A 12,774-nucleotide genomic window follows, 5' to 3' on the forward strand; every position below is an offset into this window, starting at 1 on the left:
TTCGATGGAGCTGTCTTTCTCTCTCTCCCGCCAGGTGATTGTTTTAGTGGAATCGTATTACGTCTCGTCTCCATATGCAAAGAGATGTAACACCGATCAGGAACAAAGTCCTGTAATACTGTGTGAGAAATTCATCCAAGGATATGAGACAGATGCAGAATATAGGTGCAAGAAAAAGGGGATTCTTTGATGAAGTGTTGATAGAGATTTGCCCTCTGAGCCCTCACACGTTCTGGTGTGTAAATGAGCTGGAGGGTTTTGAGACATGTGTGTGTGTGTGTGTGTGTAGCGTGTTTTCAAGCCTCTGCAAGTTCCAGCTCACAGAGACCCAAAGGGGGAAAGATGCCGAAGGCTAAGATTATCAGAACTTCCAACTAAAACTGCGTCTCTTCTGAAAAAATGACGAGGGCTGAGCACAGAGTCACATGGAGACCTGGAGCACATGCCTCCATGGAGCACATGACTGTGCCTGACCCTTCACCCCTCTTCATCATCTCTTCCTCCGTTTAGTCAGAAGCTCTAGAAAGACAAACAGCGGTTCTCTTTCTGCCTGATCCTCTGCTGAGACGCCAGTAGCTTCTCAATGCAGTGAGGGTGTGTGGGTGGGGTTGTTATCTTATCTACAGGCATGCTGGGCCACGTGGCTGTCCAAACCCCTGCTGAGTGTGTGTGGGTATGTGTGTGTGTGTGTGCGATACAAGCAAAAAAAAAGGTTCACATTTTAACTTGCAGAGCTCCGGCTGAGACGATCAATATGCATCTAAACGCATTCTGAGCTCAGGCTGGAACTTTTGATGTTCTGCATATTGAGGTTGTGGCTCAAATGATAGAACGCAAACATTTTGTATTGTAATACAAAATAAAATTAAACAAATATGGCCATGGTTGACTAATACAGGGCGCTGGACTGCAGTATAGATAAACTGTATCTCCTCTTTGACAGTCTTTCCTGCCACACACACACACACACACACACACACACACACACACACACACACACACACACACACACACACACACACACACACACTGTTTTCCCCATAAGCGTTATGCAAGTTGTGGCTTCATTCCTGCATAATGAAAGCACATACGTGTTGAATGCATGTGTGTGCACGTCTGTGCTGGTGAACAGAGTATGAGTGTCTCATCTTAATCTCACTAAACTGATGAGATTATCCATTCTGCGGCACAAAACAGCACACAATACAAATACATGCATACACCACACACACCTGCACGCACAGACACTTAAGCCACTGTAAAGCTCATACACATAATCACACTCCAGCACTTCAACGGCTCTGTAATTGTCGTGCTTTAAGAGAAAACCTCTGTCTTCCTTATCTTGAGTTTACTTGAAGCTTGATTATTGATTCCCCTGACGCATCACGCTGAGAAGCTTAGTAACGACATCTGAGGCAACAGAGCAACGCGGGCAACGATTCAATGCCTTTCAGAAGCACAGGTGTGATTAATAACGTTAATGACACTGACACTTAGCTTTATTGATCACAGCTGTGTGAGGCAGATCAACATGTTCCTGTGAGGAAGGGTTATCACTCTGAGGGCCTCGAATAACCAGGGAACTTTGTAGATACACTGAATTTATAGTATTTGCCTGTACATTTGCTCATAAAAATTAAGCAGGTCCCAAGATAAGTCACTACTGGACTTGTGTAAGTAAGTGATTCCACAAAAGCCTTAAATACTTGTATGATATCAAGTCTTTGTTCTGTCTCCTGACAACAGTAAATGTTACAAGTTCTCCTGATCATCGCTCCTGTGCTGAAACCTAATATTACTGTTTGTATTGTCACTTCTCAAACAGGATTATACAGCATTTGAACCTGAACAGAACACGTTGCCTGGCTTCAGAACATGTCCACCATGTGGTGCGGTTCAATATGGGACCTTGGGCCAAGAACAAACACCAAAACCTGTTTGTGCTCACGCTGCTCCGACCCAAAACTCTGCAAAACAAAACACACTGCCAGAGTTCATCCTAATGAAGTTTCAAACAATCGGGGCTCAAAGCAGAAAAGCCAAAGGAAATATTCTAATTTATTCAATCTGGGGAATTTAATTCTGGGGAATCATACTGGATGGAAATGTTGTATCCTCGCTGTGCTTCACCAGTGTTCCTCCTTCACAGTCAGCAGTCAGGATCTAATGGTTTTCTTTCCACACTGTGCCGATCATGAGACTTGCCGAAGGAAAAAGAAGCAGCTAAGCTCTTTATCAGCAGTCCCTTCATGTAACACCTCTGTCATAAGGGAATGTTGGCCTCTCACCCCGTTCCAATAAACTTCCTCTACTTTATCACCAAACACGGGATGACACATAGGAATTGTCAGATATAATGTTTAAGAAAATCTCAAGAGCAAAATGTGCAAAATTCGCCTATCAAACAACACCAAATCTTCTTCAATGAGAATGTTTTAAGAAGAAGAAGACAAACAGTTTATTACCATTGACACACGTACAACTGCATTTAACCCATCCTGACAGCCTAGTGCCTGGGTCAAGGGCAGCGGCAGGAGTAATGAACCTAACACATGTTTTTGCTGGCAGGGAAGACTGGAGCAGGCAGGAGATTCAAACCCAGCACCTGGTATCCTGTGAAGTACTGTGTGATTTCTGTATGTAAGTTAAGCAGGCACTGAAATAGGTCAAAGGACATGTAGGGCTTCAGATACATGTTTTAACCCTACAGACCAGTAGATGGTGCTATAATCCAAGTCTACAGGCATCTGCTCCCTCTTCTGGTTCTTTGGCATACACAGTAGTTCTCAACATTGTGGGACTGTACTGTGTTTTAGACCAATGCATGCTTGTTTGTAGATAGTATTTTTATATTATGTCTTTAATTGCTGATGTCAAAGCAGAGATAGTTGACAAGACACACCTCATCTGACACCACAAAATGGTACGTGGCCAAAAGCACATAGAGATCAGTGCAACAAAATGTGACTTAGCATTAATTTGATCTTTAGCAGGTTAAGTTAAGACGGTTCCATCACCCCCTTTCCTAAATGGGGGAAACTGTCCGTCTAAAGTTCTGTGGTGTTTCAATAAATCAACAGTTGTGCCATCACTCAGTTATCCTGGTCAGCAGCTACACTGGATGTCATTGACTAAGCTCACTGACCCCTGTGAGTGAAAGGTCAAAGGTGTGTTAGGAGGATCAATCACAACAAACACATCAACCACCCACAGACCACAATACGTTCATGTTCTCACAAACACACTATTAATGTTGAATCAGGCCAGATGGTTGATAAATGATGGCGTCCTCGAAGCCAATGACGACTTCATCTTTCCTTTCAGGGTTAAGTCGATTTACTACCAAAGCCAAGTCCTAGCAAGGCCAACATCAATCGCTCCCGAAAGGTTTCTTACACCTTTCTTTGGAAAACAGATGTAGACTGGTCCTCTTTTCGTAACTAATACGCTGCGTGCAAACAGGTGCAACACTGTTTTTCCTTCCTCAGCTTCAAATCTTTCACGTCTTGCTCCCGTTTCTGCAGCAACGCCCACACGTCTGTTTTTCTGCTCGAGCAGGACAGATGGAAAAATAACGAGTAGCGACACTGGAAAGCCGAGACGACCTTGATCGCACATCTACCTGCCTGAGTTACCCAAAACAGCTTGAGAAGTAACTTAGAATTCACTCTCACTCAAAGATTATTTCAATTTTCCTTTACGAGGCAAATTTTTAAAGATAATCTAATTACACGGAGTACAAACCTCATGGTTGCTATAATTTGATGCATCCAGGGTTCCAGTCTGAGCGAGTACAGATTTGGAATGCTTCTTAGCAACAAGCTTGGGTTATAAGTGCAGAGATGAAGATGAGTGATTCAGACCATCGCCAGTTAAAAGTTACTATCCTTCTCTGCTGGAACATTGGAAACATTCTCTCATGAAACACTTTCCATCCTTTCCTAAGTCCATAAATTCCATAAATGGCCAAATGCCTCGAGAATGCTGCAACTTACAAAGAAATAATGTCCCAGTGCAGATGTAAATTTTGTAAAATGACTGAGGATCTCTGTTCTAGTCAAAGATGTTTTTAGGTGGTTGCTATTCTCAAAGTCTACGGACAATTCCACTTCATGCAGCTTGTAGTAGGTCAAGTGTAGCTGCAAGTGCAGTAATACTAAGTGTGTACATAGTCTGAAATTACTCCCAAATTGATGATAAGTCAACTAACTGGATAATGTGGTTGGAGATGTGGACTCTTTTCCTTTGCCTTTCCTTTTTTCTTCCCAGCTGTTTTTCCCATCATTTCGCTAGTTGGACTCACCGGAGCTGCGACCTTTGCTGACTCATCAAGTGACGCCCGACTGAAGCTCTGAATGGACGCATTGTTCAAACACACCTCCCCCTTTTACATATATTTAACCCAGATTTGTATTAACTTAATGTGTTGTTCTATGTCTCTTTTATGTCTTTATTTCATCTTTATTCAGTATAAAGTCAACATGCCTAAATCAGTTAATAGCTCATTTGTGTTAATATATTGTTGTCTGTCATTTAATAGTTTCAAGTTTGGTTACTGGCGTCAGGCTTAAAACTCCATTATGGTTTGGCTCTTTCTCCTAAGACAGATAAAAGCAAATGAACGATAAATCTGACATTTTCTTCCTCTCACTTGAGTCTGTGTGTCTTATCCTCCACTTAGGATTCCTTTCTGTGACAATAAGCTGAGGCAGCACTGAGACACTGGATGACTTACTGAGAAATGAAGAGTGTGTGTGTGAGCTCACTGGCTACACTTTTTGGGTTTTGAAGTTTTCTGTTGGCCTTGGTTGCGATACTGTGAGATCATTTCATTTACTGTGGGAGGATCAGCTTAGAAGAGGGATAGGGAATGTTCTTGTGAGAGCAGCATGGATGCAACCAAAAGGTCACAGATGAAAATCCGCCATTATGAATCCATAACTCATACAAATCACTGGATAAAAGCTGCATGACAATACTTCATCTACCTGGTGCCGCTCATTTATGGGCTGCACAGGGTGATGTTGTTTCATTACCTAAATGCAGAAAGCTAAATGAGCTAATGGCCGCATCCCAATTCAGGGGCGAGACCCGGAGAGTGATGAATCTATGCCTCCTTCTAAAATAAAATGATCTAGCCTGCAGGGACCAAAACTGGCCCTCTTAAGTCGTAGACTCTAATATTAAAAGTTTTATAACCGGGACATTGCTCTCAGGCAGTATTAGACATTGTTCTCTCACAATGCAACTGAAATGTCAGGAGGCTCTGCATGGCTGAAGCAACTACAGCACACTAATTGCTCATAAACTAAATGCCAGAAAGAGAACTACTGTCATTAGTACACCACATAGTGAATGAGGATAAGGGAAGGGATGTTGCTAAAACATGGATACAGTACAAAGGATTGAATCATGACACCACTCAACAAACCACGCAGCTCCTGAGACACAGATGCCCCAGTTACCTTATCATCTTATACACTATATAGATCATATATGGATACATCATCATCACGTATAAGAACAGCAAAGCTTTGTTATTTGTAAACTCTACAGGCTTTGCTTCAGATACTCACTTGAAGTTAGTTAATCTGGTGTCACTAACTTATTGCGATGTGATTGTGGTGAGCGAGCGACTGTTTTTCATTAATCACATCCTCTCTATGAAGGAACTCTTACATATGCGTTCAATGTGCTACTTTTATGAGTTGTGGTATGGAGCAGATGAAAAGAAAAGAAGATGGAGGACGTACCACACTACCAGCAGGGCCTTGATATCCTCTAAATGGATCTGATGGAATGCAATGTTTTCATTGGGGCCATTGAGGCCCTAAGGACCACTGGGCATGAAGACGAGGTGGGCCGGAGCTCTACATGAGGAGGCCAGGGAGGCTTTGGTTTTCCTGGGTTAGGTTATCCTGCTATGTTCAGGAGCATTAAGATCAGAAACACATGCTGCCGTATTTCCATGTTTAGTCACTGAATGTGCCTGTAAGCTCTGCCAGTTTTTGCTACTGCTGCACTGATGAGTCCTCTTACACCATCACAACGCTGGGACGTCCTATAGGCTGGATTTGTAATATATATTTGTAAATATATAGCTGTAACTAGGGCCAAGATACTGTATTTACTCACACACACCTCTCACTCCGTTCTACACACAGCCGCAGAGAGGAAATTTAAGATGTCCTCAGTTCATCAGTGATGTGCAACAATATGGCAAGAACTGCAACCCTGTTAAAGACATTCTTCCAAACTAGTGATTTAAGGTAGTCCTGCGCAATCCTTTATCAATATCTGTCAGGCTTGAAACCAGATATTTTCCAGTACTTGGCACCATGAAGCAATAAAAAGCTGTATTTTTTTTAACTGAAGCCCAAAAAAAGCTTCAGTGGGATGAGATCAATTCACATTCAAATAGAAATTGTAGAAGTATTTATTATATAAGTATAATATATATTTATATTATTTTGTTTTCTTTATGTGGGATGTATTGCTGGTTTTGTCTTGTAGATGTGATTAAAATACTGAATTCTGAACAATTGTTTGCTTGCTAAGAAACACATGTATACAATAAGAACTACATGCGTACTGATTGTATCTTTTAGTCTGTACCATGTCCTGATCCTGTTTGTCGGCATGGAAACCTGATTCCTACAATCACACAGATAAACAAAGCAGTAAACACCAGAGTTTATAACCTGCCTCGGATTGCGCTGTGTGTTCCTGGCATGTTTACACATACCAGAATGAGGTCATACACGCTCTTAACTGCGCATTAAAGTACAGCAAAACACACACACACGAAATAACAACGTATCTGTCTGTCCAATACAAATACATTAGATGTATGAGATGCTAGAGGGTATTGACAATGATAAGGACGCTTTATGAGAGAGAGAGAGAGAGAGAGAGTGAGAGAGAGAGAGAGAGAGAGAGTTTAAGTGATCCACTTTCTTTGGTCTACAGTAAAAAATAAAATGCAGTTGATCAGAAAATGACTCACAAATTCCGTGCTGCAGTAAAAACAGGAGAGATGAGAACAGACAGAGAGGGAGTAGAAGAACAAATACTTCAAACTGGAGCGGTCCCAGGGGTTTGATCCTCCAGGATTGTTATTTACGAGCTCAACATACAGAAGAAGTGCACAGCTCAGCATCAATGCCAGTACTCATAAGTACAGTCCGCAGCAATCCATCCCCATCCCCAGAACATCCCAGCATGCTTAGTGCCATCCATCCCCAGCCACAGAACATCACAGCATCCTTAGAACCATCAACATCATCACATCAAAGCTGAAAACTCAAATTAGCCAATGATACGACACAAAGACAAGCTCTTCACAACTTTGTTTTTCTGTCTGTCTGTGTGTTGCACATACGAGTAGAATATTCTGTATTTTCAGGCTTGACGAGCTCCAGAGCTGCAGCCTGTCAGTGTGAAACCACAGAGCAGGGACTTAGCACTGGTAGCCGATATATCAATGTTTGAAAAGTTCCTCATCGTCAAAGGTTTCACACAGTGAGGTGAGGGTATCATGTCAAAACCATCTATATAACTATACATTTGACCAAAATTAAATGTCCATAACAAAACATGCTTACAGCCAATTTAAAAACTAATTCCAACATCGAGTAAACCCTTTGTGGGACGTCATATAAATATTGGTCGAGTGATCATTTTCAGCCATTCTTGTGATGGAAAACAATGGAATTTATGGCTGTGTCATCGAGGTCGTGCTTGCTGCCATGTTTAAGGGGCATACATTTGGCACAAAAACTGACATTTCCAGGAATGTCGTGACAATTTGCGTGACATGGAGTTTGTTGTTTTCAGCTCAAGTTTCCAGCTCAAAAACGAATGATGACAATGATGAAGTGGAAGGCAAACTGATAGTTAAGCGAGTCACGCCAGGAATAAAGTATTGTTTTCTTCCTCGTGTTTCAAGTGCCACATAAAGCCAGCAGTATTTGAGGAAACGCACATTCTGAATGTTTCCGTTTCACTGTAGAGGCTTCCATGTTTCGGTCTGTTTACAATTTAAATAACAACACATCAACAACAAACCACAGTATTTGTCTTGGTTTGCTGTGGTCTAGAGAGGAGAGATTCAACTTCTCCATGCAAATAACTGTCCAACTCTGGCTGTTTGTTAAAATCTCTTTGTCTCGTCTTTGACTTTTCTCCAGTCTAGACACTGATTGACTGATAGTATCCACGTGGGACTGGACTTGGAACACACCGGTGCTTGACCAAAAACCAGATGTGTTTGAAATGAAGCCAATGCTGTGCATTGTACTCGCAAAAGCTCTCGGGATCGATTTATTTCTGGGGATCAATGATGTCTGGATTCTGTCTGCTTAGATTTCACTGTCAGCAGAATGCGCTCGATTAGTTAATTTAAAGAAATGCTGGAGAAACAAAGGAAAACACATTCTATATTTAAATCAACATCATACTAAGATTTACTGTAATATCTGGTGCTCTAATTACATTTATACAATGGTAACAATAACAGCAACATAGCGTATCGATGACTGACTGCTTTCAGGGGGCGATTAAGCTGATCTCCATACCGGATTGTATTTCCCTATGCAAGATGTTTTCAGTCAATCTTTATTTTAAATGACATTAGCAGCTGAATCGCTTAAACAAAAACATATTCAGTGGTATAATTACATTAAGTGGCAATATTTAGATTACATTGTAATAGTCGATAGGCAGAAACACAACAACATCCCCCAGTTATTACATAACATAAAAATTCAACTTTTCCAGTGGATAATGTTGACACACCCACACACACACTCGCAGTTCTTATTTAGCTGTTTGACGGCTGCTTTGGGTCCACTCTGCGCACTTAAAGCAAAAAACATGTCAGGGTTCAACAGAGGTCAGTGGAGCATTCTCCTTTGCAAACAGCTCCCTTTAGTAATCACGCTACTAACTGTGCAGCGAGAGGCTGCCGGAGTCTGCAGAACACACAGAAATATAATACAATGACCACTGACGCCAGAGAGAACACACAGGCAAGCAGAGACCTGGCAAGTCAACACAACATGAAAGAGGACACGGAGTGGGAAATTAAATGACATTTGTCTCTGCTCTTGGGTGTATTCATGGAGCAAATACTCTGCCATCTGGTACAGTTTTGTCTTGGAAGTGAAGACAAACACCAGTAATGCTCACTAGCCCCCATGGACTCACTTTACAGTCATTACAACAACAAGACTCTGCTGATCTCAGAGCTGGAAAACACAGATCTGTCATAAACTCATCAGGCTGCCTCCTAAGAATGCGCAGCGTTCCATCTCAAAGCACCGGCGTTCCCCCATATAGCTGTGACTCCTTTTCGCCGTCGCCCTGATTTAACATGGTGACCCACACAGATTTCAGTCAGTGACACATTCATAAATCAGCAGCAGCCAGGTCAATGCCAAACGACCGTGTGGAAGGAGACAATAACATTTCTGTGTAAAGAGTCTAACTATAGATCTTATTCTTAGCTGCAAAGGTGGATCCATTCGCCACGTTACATACACGAATCTCAACGGCTAAAACGTGCAGAACTTGACTTTTCATGGTGAAGATGTTTGCAGTGTGTGTGTCAAGCAATAGTATATTCAGTCATAATGTCTTAATAATGAGGATTTGCGGAGAATCAATAAAGATGACAAAATACACTGACGGACAAACTGGAAAAATAAATAAATGAATGAATGAATGGAGTAAATTCACATGGGAAAGCTCTTCTGGACATGCTCTTGTTCTCACATACCCATAATACAAATAGAGTGAGAAGCTTCCGCCCGTACTGGAATGCGTTTGACACTTCAAAGCCAACTTCACAAAATGTCTCTGGCCCTGAATCACAGGCTAAAACACACACACACACACACACAAACTCACACCCTCATAAAAATACAGTGCCTGCACAGACAAAATACAGTATATAAACAAATAATAATCCCTAAAAACCCTTATTTACTGTACAAGTTGACACATGCTCATGTGATACACACACACACATGCATTCATCTTCACATGTTCACGTTAGCATTAACTGGTTTTAAAGGAGATCAAAGTGATGTGTGTTTATCGCCACAGCATATAAATGTCAGAGGCGATCTGGTTTCTCTGAGCTCCTGAAGGCGCTGCGGCACGTTCACATTACAAGCACCTTCAACGTTGTGTCTTGGTATTCAGACTGACAGGAAGCTGAGAAACGTTACGTGTATGTTTCAGGTGTTTTTGCTTAAAAGGTATCTTCTCTAAATGTAACCAAAGTTACAGTAAATTGACATTGCAGGACTTAAGATGCAATTCAGGTTGAATATTTTTGTTGTAACAGTTCACACTTATGTCTGAAATAATGAAGCCTGAAGGCCTGACACATGTCTGAATGGTTTCTGTACCTGAAAGAATGATAAAGTTGCAAGCAGTTTGTGAGACAGCTACAGCTCAAATTCTTTGAAGCTGCCAATTGTTTATAAACAACAGGTGCATCCAATTAAGCCTAGACTGAGCTGAGTCAGTCTGAAGGCAGAAGATGCCTGAAAACCACATGTCCAACAACTGGCTCTCACCCAAAAACTGTAACTGCTGTCTGAAAACAGGTTAGACCGTGAGAACCAACCTTCCTGAACGCAGGGATGTATTATGGTCCAAAAAGGTCAGAAGATAAAGAAGAGCCAGCAAGTTGAAAAAGACCTCAATAAAATTTCTCAGCGGAAAATATAACATAACATAACATAACATAATGTTACGTCATTTGTTGCATGTTTGGCCGTGGCTTTCAAATTACTGCTATCCGGCAAAATGTTTGTGAGGACCCAGAACAAGACAAAGGGTCTGAAGATGAGACCACCTACTTTACTTTGTAGGTCTGTTACTGCATATCTCAATTTTTTCTAGTCATGGAAAGTCATTCAAAACAAAACAAGTGAGGCTTTAAATAGAGCCACTCACACACCAACAGAATGCCCAGTCCACAAAAATCAGCACATATGGTTCTGATTGAAACATCTGAAGGCAAAGGAGATGAGCGTACAGACAAAAGGTCAGTGACTTCTATCCAGATGGAGGTTGGAGTGAGTTTGAAACAACTGACGAAATGCACCACTGCCGAGTTGCTCAACCACTGCATCCTCTCTCTCCCACACGCAGTCCTCATGCTATGTCATGACCCTGGAAAGGCCAAAGGTCACTCCAGACTCCCAACGGACAGCTGCTAACGCGTTTGACTCGTGTCACGGCAACCGTAGGCGTCAAGAAAGGCGACCTTCTTCTTCTTCTGTCTGTGAAACCCGAGTATGAATGTATGTCGGGGTTGAGGGAAAGAGCTGGATTCCAGGAACGATGTCAACCAAAGCTCACATGATACACACACAGTAACACACACAAACAGAGCTGACTTTGCACGATGTCTGAACTTATCCAAACAAACCAAACCTAATCACTTAACTCCTCCACAAACATAAACACCTCCTTATATCCAATTTACTGCATAATCATCATCTGCTCAGCTCTGGACTTCAGACAGTCCCTCAGGACAACGAGGATCTGCAACCACTTCCTTTATTATAATCCATTTATTCCTGTGACATGTGGGTATGACTGCAACCAGCCACTCAAGTCCCATGAGGTGAGGTTCACGTTAAATATGGGCGAGATTCTCCCTAGTGTGTCAGGGGTGGGTGTTGTTTTAGAAGGACTACAGACCTAAAAATCAACATGATCCCACTGATCTCTTTCTCATAGTTTCAGAAAAGAAATTGGAAGATACTTAGCCTGAGTTCTCCTACACTGACTTTCTTCTTTCATTATTGATCTTTCTCTTGGAACGCACAGTTCAACAAATGTATAGATTGAGGTTTGTTTCCTGGAAAGCCACTGCTGGCCCACAGCCTCTTACCTTGCATCTGTCAAACAAGGAGCCCTGATGTCACTGATGATAAGAATGATTTCCATCTCTGATCCAATGTCAACAAAAGTGTCCATTACGCGCTTCACAAAGGGAGGATTTATGGCGAGGCTGTTTAATTGAATGCACTCTGCAGGTTTTTCCTGATCAACTGACCACTCAGTGGAATAATTTGTACTTTATTATATAGAAAGCCAAGGAAATGTGGCACCACTTCAAACTCCACCTACACCATGTGCCAACTCTCAGACAAGTTAATTATTTCCTAAATTACAATTTGCAAACAAACCTGCCTGCTGACACTAGACAGAATGTGTGTGTGTGTGTGTGTGTGTGTGTGTGTGTGTGTGTGTGTGTGTACGCGCCTGCAGAATTATTATGAGAGAAAACTCTACATGTAAGGAGAAACATGTCAAGGACGCTGAGAAAATGCTCCTGTAAGACGATAGTTTTTCCAAACCCCACTATTCCTGTCATTCACCTCCCACAGAGGAGCGCCCCCCGCCCCCACCCCCCCGTCCTCACGCCGTGGTGAGTGTGAGGGTCTGAGGCCAAAGCTGTGTGTGCCTGCAGATTCCTGAGAGCCTCCCAGCTAGCTGTGACTTTTAACAGCCGGCCTGCCACTCTACACCACATCACGCCGGCATCGCGTGAAGAGAAGAAGAAGAGAGGGATTACTGTGCTGTATGTCAGCCGCCCTGCTGTCATTCAGCATGGGTGTGGCAGCGTAGTGCTATCTGATGAACTACACAAACCTACATACTTATTCAAATCAAATCACAAGCCACAAAGCCAATGCACTGCAACATCCCAAGTGCCATAGCCTAAGGAAAAATTAGGCTGTGCTT

Source organism: Genypterus blacodes, unplaced genomic scaffold, assembly GCF_046128005.1.
Source record: "Genypterus blacodes isolate CSIRO-AG114 ecotype Tasmania unplaced genomic scaffold, CSIRO-AGI_Gbla_v1 ptg000032l_1, whole genome shotgun sequence".
Lineage (NCBI taxonomy): Eukaryota > Metazoa > Chordata > Actinopteri > Ophidiiformes > Ophidiidae > Genypterus > Genypterus blacodes.